Source organism: Pinus tabuliformis, chromosome 6 (genome assembly GCF_031772625.1).
Source record: "Pinus tabuliformis cultivar Carrire ecotype Pingquan chromosome 6, CPIR1, whole genome shotgun sequence".
Classification (NCBI taxonomy): domain Eukaryota; kingdom Viridiplantae; phylum Streptophyta; class Pinopsida; order Pinales; family Pinaceae; genus Pinus; species Pinus tabuliformis.
In genome coordinates this window covers 745,114,176-745,125,046 of record NC_142292.1, presented here as the reverse complement: position 1 = coordinate 745,125,046, position 10,871 = coordinate 745,114,176, and positions in this window count along the sequence as shown.

Here is a 10,871-nt window from a genome sequence, read left to right as displayed (position 1 = left end):
TGAACACTTTTTTCTTTTATTCTACTCTTACTGTATCTATTGCTAACAATCATGTTTGGCTGGTCAATAGTGGTGCTTCTAGGCATATGACATGAAGTCGTGAAAGCCTCATTGAGTTGGTGGAAAATAATACTACACAAAGGGTGGAGCTTATTGTTGAAGGAAAATATGCAATCAAAGGCATTGGTTCAACATCCTTTAAGCTAGAATCAGGAGGTAACATTTTCCTAAATGATATATTATATGTACCTGGTTTGAAAAATAATTTGGTCTCTACTTCATGCCTTTGTTGATGGTTAAGTAAGCATATGGACGAAAGGCTCAAGCATAGATTCTTCTAAAGTAATTGGTGTGTGAGAAGGATTCTTGTATAGACTACCGGATTGCTCAATTCAAGCATTGATACACAATGATATTGATCTTTGTGAATCAGTGTAAATTTTAAGGATGGAAATTTATCTTAACATTTAGAAACCTTGGTGAATCTCACTATTCCATGATATGCCATCTATAAAATGTTTGGTGGTATTTTTGTAAAAATATTCAAATTTATAATAATCTTATATAGTATCTATATAAAATTTTAGCGATTTTTAAGGTAAAATCATTTTATACTATAAAATTTGGGTGAAACTTTTTTAGAAAAAATGGAATTTAATGAATCCTTTTTTTGGAAAATCAATGGAAAATTAGCCCACTAGCAAATATTAGCCCCTAAAATTTTCCGTGTTGTGAGTTATGGCATCAAATATATGCACACATTCGTTGCAAATATTTCCCTAGAATGAAAGAAATTGTTACTGGTCTACTATAAATTAATGTTGAGCATGAAGGAGTTTGCAAGGGATCTGCATTTGGGAAGAATACCAAGGGACTATTTCCAAGCAGTAATAGTATGTCCAAACAACTTTAAGATCTTATACATTTTGATGTGTGTGGGCCTATGTCTATGAAATCCTTGGTTGGGTTTATGTACTATGTAAATTTCTTTGATGATTTCTCCCAAAAGACATGGATTTATTTCTTAAAGACCAAGGATGAAGTCTTTGATAGGTTTTAGGAATTCAAGGCTCAAGTGAAAAATTTTACAAGAAGAAGAATCAAAATTCTGAGGTATGATAATGGTGGAGAATATACCTCCAAGGAACTTATTTCTTTTTGCAGGGATGTTGGAATTAAGAGGGATTTTATAGTACCCTACAACCCTCAACAAAATGGGATTGCAGAGAGGAAGAACATAACTATTATGGAAGTTGTTAAAGCCATGATTCATGATCAAGACCTACCTATGTTTCTATGTGGAGAATCCTCCAAGACTATTGTTTATGTCTATAATAGAAGTCCTCACTAAGTATTGGGGAATAATACACTTGAAGAAGTCTTCACAGGTGAGAAGCTAGAAGTTATAAAAATAAGAATTTTTTATTTTCCTATCTACATTCATGTTCCTAAGGAAAATAGGACCAAGTTGGAACCTTCTGGGAAGAAGGGAACATTTATTAGATACAATGGAACATCCAAAGCTTACAGAATTTATATTCTAAGGCATTGAGCAATTGAGATTAACAGGGATGTTACTACTTTCTGGAAGTCCAAAGGATCACACTTGGATATTGATGATGAGGAGCAAGAAGCTATGAAGGATATAGGTTTAGGACTTGTGGATCATCCTCGAGATGAATAAGAAGATCTTGAAGGACCTAATTTACCTATGGACCCACCACAGGTCATTTTACCAGAAACTAGGAAGAGGTCGGCAAGGCTTGAAATAACATTGCAAGAAGTTCAAGGACAAGCAACTCCTCATGGGAATTTTAGGAATCCAAATGTATCAATAAATAATCAATTTATGCACCATTTATGAGCAAGATAATTGAGTCTGAGCCATCCAACTATGAAGAAGAAGTAGGTCAAAAAGTTTGGAAATATGCTATGTTAGAAGAGTACCAATTTGTTATGAAGAATGATGAATGGGAAATTATGCCAAGACCTGAAGGGAATTCAGTGGTGACTTCAAAATGGATATATAAAATAAATCATGTAGTTGATGCAAAATGGAAAAGTACAAAGAAAGATTTGTGTCTAGAGGGTTCTCCAAGAAAGAGGGAGAATATTATGAAGACACGTTTGCTCTAGTTGCCAAGTACACTTCCATTAGATCTATTATTACTATTGCTTCTATTGCAGGTTGGAAATTACATCAAATAGGTGTCAAACCCACTTTCCTCAATGGATTTATTATGGAGGAAGTATCAATAGAACAACCTAAAGGATTTGAGGTTCATGAGAGGGAGACTCATGTTTGAAAATTGAAGAAATATTTGTACAAACTTAAATAGGAACCTTTGGAATGGTACTCTTGCATTGATGGATATTTGATGAGTCTTGGTTTTACCAAAAGTGATGTTGATCCAAATTTATACTTCACAGTTGTTAAAGGTGAGCCTATGATTTTTCTATTATATGTTGATGACTTGTTTATGAAACAAGGAGTGGAGAAACTTATAGTCCAGTCTAAGAGGGAGTTGATTTCTAAATTAAAAATGAAGGAACTTGGTTTAATGAATTATTACTTGGGACTAGAAGTATGGAAAAAGTCGGGTGATATTTTCCTTGGTCGAGGAAAGTATATTGTTAAGATCCTTCAAATATTTGGGATGATGGATTGCAAGTCCTTTGATACTCCCATGGTAACTAATTTGAAGAAGTTGTGGAATTTTAATTCTGACTTGGTTGAACCCTCTATATATTGCAAGCTAATTGGCTCATTAAACTATCTGGTTAACACCAGACTTGATATTTGTTATTCAATGAACACTTTGAGTCAGCTCTTTGTTGATCTCATGAATTGCAACAAAATATATATTGAGATATTTGTGTGGCTAATTATGGATTGGGATATGTATCAAATAATAAATTACAGCTACATGGATTTGCTGACTCAGATAGGGATGGAAGTGCTAAATACAGGAAGAGCACTTCAAGATATTGTTTCAGTTTCGACTCCGCTACGATATCTTGGATGAGAAGGAAGCAAATGATTGTCTCACTTAGCACTGTTAAAGTTAAATATTTTGGTACCTATTTTTCAATTTGTGAAGCGTTGTGGCTTTAGAAGTTACTCACAATATTGTTTGATCTAGTGGTGTAACATAAATTGATATATTGTAAAAATCAAAGTTGTATGAAGCATTCTGAGAACCCATTTTCTATGACAGGTTGAAGCACATCAAGATCAAGTATCACTGCATTTGGAGAATTATTCAAAAAGGAGTGGTGAGGCTCCAACACATCTTTATTGATGATAAATTTGTTGATATTCTTACAAAGTCTTTGCCCTAGATGAATTTTATTTACTTCAGGATAGGCATGGATTCATTGAGAATCCCTCCCTTGGTGAAATTGAGTGTTAATTTTGTAGCATCTATGTGGAGAATTGTCTTTAGATCATGGGGATTAACCGAGAAAGCATGGTTTATGGTTGGGGAGCTTGGCTTGGATTTCTCCCTTAGGTCATGGGGTGTGACTGGGAGACCATAATCATGGTTGGGGAGATTGCCACTATATGTATCAAAGCCTGGATTGTTTCCTTAGGTCATGGAGTTTCACTAGGACACCATGATCATGGTCTGGAAGATTGGCTCTATGAGAATCAAGCCTAGATTTCTCCCTAAGCCATGGAGTTTAGTTGGGAGATTGGTTTTATGTGTATTGAGACCTGGAATTCTCTCTTAGGTCATGGCATTTGACCAAGAAACCATTCCTTATGGTTGGAGAGATTGGTCTTGTGAGTATTATATTTCCATGGATTTTTGGCTAATGGATTGAGCTTGATGATAATGTTTTTAACCCTTTCTTATGAAGAAATTTTATTCATCATATTTGCATATGTAAAAGTCAAGAATAAATACCTCCCTAGCTAATAGGGAGTGTTTAAAATATGTAGTTGCAGTCAATATTTTAAGTCTACAAGTCAAAAGAAAAATATATGATTTTATTGTTATTCAATTCAGCCTCAAAATGATAGGTGGCCCCACCTCAGGAAGGGGTTTGACTTTTGGTCAAAAACCCACTTGACTGAACATGTATATATTGGCAACTTGAGCTCCTCATTTGGCATCATCTCACAATCAATTCAGATATTGTTCTAAGGAGTATTTGATCACACATGCGAAGCAAAGAAGAAGACAAGTTTTCCCAGCAAAGTTGGCCTTTATATTTTATGCTTTGACTAGCATTGACTTGGACTATTTTGTTATTGTTTGACTAGTAAATATTTGACTGATCTTAGAGGCCAAATATTTCTACAATGTTTGACTACATGTTGACCAAATTCTTGAGCATGAATATGGGCATTAACCAAACTTTAATGATAAGTCAAAGCATGTAGTTTGACAAAATTTTCAATGGCAACAATAGGACCAAAAATCGGTCCCTATGACCTCAGTTTACCATTAGCAGCAGGGCCAAAATTTGGCCCCTTGGCCAGACTTGACTCGTGAGCGAAATTCTAACTTTTCTCTCTATTTGTAATTGGCTTGACTTGGATTTTGTCATGGTCAATGGGATGATATGTTGACTAGATTTCAGATGTATAAATTGATTTTAATTGGATAATTTCTCATAAGAAAGGGTTGTTGGGTTTTTCCCCTAGTTTGGGGTTTTCCAAGGGTAAACTTTATGCTCTTGTGCATATTTATTTTATTTTGATCTCTACTACTCTACTAGATTTATGGAAGAAATTTTATGAAGTGTAAAGGCTCAATGATCTAAATGTGTCAAAGAAGTAATTATATCTTTGGAAGTAATTATCTGGAAGAAAAATTGTGCTTGTATTATTTTCACTATAAAAATATACAATAAAGAAGGACAAAAATCCCAAGTGTTGGAATAAGAACAAATAAAACATTACCTTGGTACACCACTGATAGATGAATTCGGAAGATGGAAAGAAGAGGCTGCCAATTTATTGTTAGTCAATTCCATTGAGGATACTTGTGGTTGGAAACACCATTTCCAATAACCCCTAGGTTGATTCATAAAATCATTAGTCCATCTAGGAGAGGAGAAATCATACCTAAAACAATTGATCCTAGATGTTGGATTAAAAATATCATAGGGTTGAAATTAGTGAGTGATTAAAAAGGGCTAATAATAAATTGAGTGACCAACTTGGTCACAATATGATTCATCGTCATAATATATCTTTGCATCATAACTGCATGTTAGGCGTCTAACATACAATTGATTATGCTAGAATCAATAGACTGGGCAATTTTTTAACTAAGTGGAATACTTATCAAACATCATAAATACAAATTGTTAGGAGTAGTTTTTAATGAACCAAGTTAGGCTGGTTGGAGAAGCATTATTTACAAAGGATAAAACCTTGACCATACAAAAATACCAATGTGTTTCTATGGAAACAACTACCTCAACACACTCCATCCCACCCAAGCCTAATGTTTCAAATTGGGTGGAAAATTTAAAGAATTTCTGCCACATATTGAGTGGTTTATAGAGATTTCATTGGTCACTCCCCATATCAACACAAATTTAACTTTTTCCTTGTTTTGAATAAGTTGTGGTGTGTTGAAGGTATAGTGTTGGGTGCAAAAGACTTAACATACCTATATATGTGTAAACAAATTTTTTAGGAATTAGAAAGGTAGTTGCACACCAAATTTCCCATTTTGGATCAAGCATTAAATGAGACAACCATGCTAATTCTGCCTTTCATATATGTAGAATTATAGGAATATTGAGAAGCATAAATCTATATCCAACTAGTTTTTGATAACATTGTCAGAATGGTTGGGTTACCCTCCAAGAAATAGATGAAAAAAAAATTTAACCCTCAACATTAGTAAGGACATCAACAAAGTCCTTAGGGAATTCTAAGAAATTGACTTGGATGACCCTAACAAAACAATAAAAGTACTAGAGATAGTAGAGAAACTAACTAACATGGTTAGAGAATAGGATAAATTATCTTGACAAGCGTTAGCATGGATAAAATTCATTATAGGGTTGAGTTTTGGACCCACCTTCGCAAATGTCATGGAAACACTTAAGGATAAAAGTACACAAGCAAGGGAAATGAAATTTTAACTTGAATGAACAACAAGAAGTAAATGAAAATAGCAGACAAGCATTGTTGCACCTATATAGCAACAAATTTTGAGCACAAAACTAGTAGCAAAGGGGGAAATGAGAAAGTAGTTAGGTCACAATGACGACTCATAAGCTAGCATTAGTCTTATTAACACCAATTGTAGGGGAAGTATCATCTGAAAAATCCTCCCAAACATCAGAGTAAACAAAATTAGATGAGCCACCACCAATACCTACAAAGAAATATAAATGAAAGGAAAAGTAAGTGAATACCTCACAATGAAAATAAAAAAATGGACTAAGGAGTATGACTCAGATGAAATCAATAAAGGTGAAATGGATGAAATGTAATAGACAAAGATATATGATATATCAATTGAGCAACTGACTGTTAAAATTATTAACATAAAACTAGTTAAGCATACCATATAACCAATCCAACCAAAAGAGCCGACCCATCCAAAATTGTTGGTCCAGCAAAAAGAGTCTAATTAATCAAAGTCATCCTTACCAGAGGAGAAGACAAGGACATAATATAATCATCTAGATCAAGCACAGTCATTGCTAATAATGACTGTCTCCCCCATAATAGATCCTATGCAAACAGAGGAGATCTCGCAAGGGACAAAATGAGAACAAGACAAAGAAACATAGATTTTGACTTCCAAAGTACATGCTCAAGATTTGATCAAGAATATGACTCCCATGAAGCCAATAGGAGAAACAAGTAAGCCTATAAAACTTATCCCTAAACAACAAGATCAACGAGTGTAAAAAATAGGGACTATAAAAAAGAAAAGGAAGAATAATAAATAGTAGGTGCCATGAAGGGTGTGTACAACATTTTGACCTACCAAGATGATGATAGGGACTACCAAGATCATGTTCAACTCTTGGGTAATTTACAACCATCATATTTTCGACTTGAACAACAAAATAAACAAATAATAAGCATTACGGTGGAGAAACACAATAAGAAAAGTAGGTGAAACAAAACTCAAGAAGGCCAAAGGAAATCATGGAAAGAATGCATAGGCTTAGCCCAAAAATATACAAATACGACCATCAGGTTTGGAAACAGATCATCTAGAATCTATTTGGTGTATATTCCATCACTTGGTTGAAATTAACTTAAAACTAAAAGAAGATCAACAATAGGTACAATAGGATAGACAATGAGAGCAAGTCAACTAGACATATGTTATATTAAGAGAGGAGTTCAATAAATTTAAACAAGTTAGAAATAAATTGGCGACAGTGACAAATCATACAACGATAATGTCAACTATTTTGATTAATTGACTATGTTTCTTTTCCATAACTTATAGTTGACTCAAAGTGCAACAAAATAAAATCAAGTATTTCACTAATAGGGAAAACATGACCCTAAAATTTAGAGAAAGTAAAATCTTGTCATCTCAAATTACTATGAAAATGGAAGTGACGACGACATAGATCTAGGAAGAATGGAAATGGTTCCAAGAAGGGAAAGATCACAATTAGAAGCCAATAATTCCCTTGAACACTTAAATAAGTCCCTAGATATAGCACATAGGTTAGAAGATCAGTGCAACCCAAACCTACAAGAGGTATAAGAGGCTACCCTAACAAAGAAATTTGAATATTTGCAAAAATGGATTTCACAAGGATGTTGTTGGAATAAATATCACATTGAGAGGGGGGTTGAAGCAGTGTGAGAGTAATTTTACCATTTCATAACTTTTCCTTAACAAACAATTAAATTTAACTATATCCATATGCAACATATCAACAAATCGAACATCGCATCATAAAGATACCATCATATCAATGACACATCAATAAGCCATCACAACAATCACAAGGAGACACAATATTTTATGTGGAAACCCATATAGAAGAAAAACACAAACTCTTCTTATTCTTATTATTCAATTCATTTTATAGGTTCACAAGCTTCGACCTACTTGAGGCACCCACCCCCAATATATGCAAGATGCTACTTACGATAGGCTACAACCTAATTGAGGCACCAACCTCAAAGTGTGCAAGAAGCAACTTATTATAGGCTAAAACCTTATTGAGGCTTCAACCTCGATGATAAGAAAGATACGATGTACTCTAGGATCCAACTTGATTGGGGCTCCAACCTTAGAAACGAGCAAGTTCCAAATTTTTCTTTACTCCAACCTAATTTAGCCTCCTACCTCAATGATGAGAAATCTCTAACTTACTCTAGGCTCCTACCTCAGTGATGAGAAAGCTCCAACTTGATCTAGGATTCAACCTAATTGAGGCTCCTACATCCTTCTTCAAATCCTTTTGGACTCTTCTCAAAATATTTCAAACTAGATCCACTTCTTCTTCAAATATAAGTCTTACAAATTAAATAACCAACTACTTTCATATTGTTGTCAATATCCTTTCATAACTAACTTCAACCTGATCATCTAACTCATCTAAGAACCCAGTTATGATTTGAACTCAAAATCACCCCAATATCCTCATATGCCCTCAAAACATATTACAAATATTTTAACTATCAAGAATATATCAATAAGACTTCTTATGATTTCATGAGCATCCAACTCTGATTATTGATCACTCCAATCAATCATTTAAAGCCATGTACCAAATTAACCATTATTAAAAATTCCCTTTTCTGAGTGCACTAGATATAATAGACAAACACGAGTCGATGGCTTCACCAAAATGATATTTTCCAACAAGTTAACAATGCAGCAAAATCGAAACCATATAAAAATTAAAAATTCACATCTGACATGTCAATTATTGGAGGTTGAGCATATGACCTCAATTATACCATGCACATCCACAACCAACTGGGTTATGCAAATGACATGTTACACCATTCATCAATTGAATATATAGTGCATGATCATATCTTAAATATGATGGGGGCTTGACCTTGTCGTCAATGCTCACACGAAAATTTTCAACCATCACAATGCTCAATTGTTGCTATTCAAACTTAGACCGACCATGTTTATATAAATTATTGACTACAAATCTCAACCCTCGGTCCTTTGTCTACGTGACTCGGCCCTCGACCTTCCACTACATGACTTGACCCTCTGTCTATGTGGCTTGACCTTCGACTACATGACTTGGCACTTTATCTCTTTGACTCAACCCTCGACCTTTGATTATGTGACTTGGTCGTGGGTCTATGTGACTTTTCCCTCAACTACATGACTTAATCTTGTCATTTTGGAGGTCGTCCCTCGACCCTATCACTGTGGAGCTCGTCCCTCGACTCTATCACTGTGGATATCGTCCATCGTCCATATCGTTGTGGAGCTCGGCCCTCGGCCTTATCTCTATGGGGCTTGGTCCTTTATCTATGTAACTTGGCCCTCGACCGTGTCATTATGAAGCTCAACCCTCAGTCCTATTGTTACGGAGCTTGGTCCTCTGTCTATGTAAATTAGCCCATAGCCTTGTGGATGCTCTTATGAATAAAAAAATTTAGCCATGCCAAAAGACACCTGGTCATGACCTTTCACTTCTCATACGAATAGACAAAAACTTGGCCATGCAAAATAAAACTCGAACACGACCTATCACTACTTTGAATTCAAACATATCGAAACTTGTTCACGCTAGTCCATGCTAACCTAGACTTGGCCACGACCTTTCACTACTCATATACATATAGAAATCAACTCGGTTATGTCAAACTATACTTGGTCACGGCTTCTCAGTGATCATATACATATAGACATCAACTTGGCTACGTCAAACTAGACACAACCACGACATGTCATTGCTCACAAATAGATACTTGGCCACGACTATCCATGGAAAACTAGACTTGGGTACAACCTATCACTAATAACCAAAATCTTGATCATGGTGTGTCACTACTCACATAAAACCAAAACTAAGCCATGACTTATCACTAATTTAAATAAGACTCCATGCTTAACAAAACTTAGTCATGGTTTATCACCAAACAAATCTCAGCCACACCCCTTCATGACTCAGAACTCAAATAACCAACCATCACATATAATCAAAACTTTATCAATATACCACCCAAGTGAAAATATAATCTCAAACCGATGCCTCTCAAACTCAATCATATAATCACTGTTTGCACAAGTCGTTGATGATTTCATTCATGGAGTGGGTATTTATATATAAATTTGTTGATCAAAGTTTGTGATCCAACCATGAGTCATGCCATCCAATTTGGAATATCCTCTTTAATCTCTTCACCATGCTGACATGTGATCGTGCCTTTGATTTTGAGCTTAGATGATGTTCTTAATTTTGAGGATCCGTGTGGCCATGAGCCATGCACATCTTTTAATAACTTTGGTGTTTTGGGTTTATTGCCCCATATTTGGGTCCTCCATTTCAAATGATCATAACTTGTCGAGGGGGTTATTTTTCAAAGAATTATATACCATTGGAAAGGTCTTAATGAGAACAATCCAACCACCTTCACCAAAACTTGATAATATTAAAATCTCTTAGATGTCAAGAGAGGAGTGTGAGCAAGAGATCAAGCTTTCATATTACTTCATAAGTAATGTTTCTAAAATGTACATATCATTATACTGCTTTGTAGGTATTCCCTTTTGACATCAATGGCACTTGTTTTCATCAATGAAAACACTATGTACAACAATCTCCCCCTTTGTCATTAATGCAAATACCATTAGACTTTGATGGTCATTTATGTCAATTAACCTGTAAAAAGCTCCCCCTAAGATAGTGTTTAGGTTTCCTTGTTTATTTTTCCTTCCTCC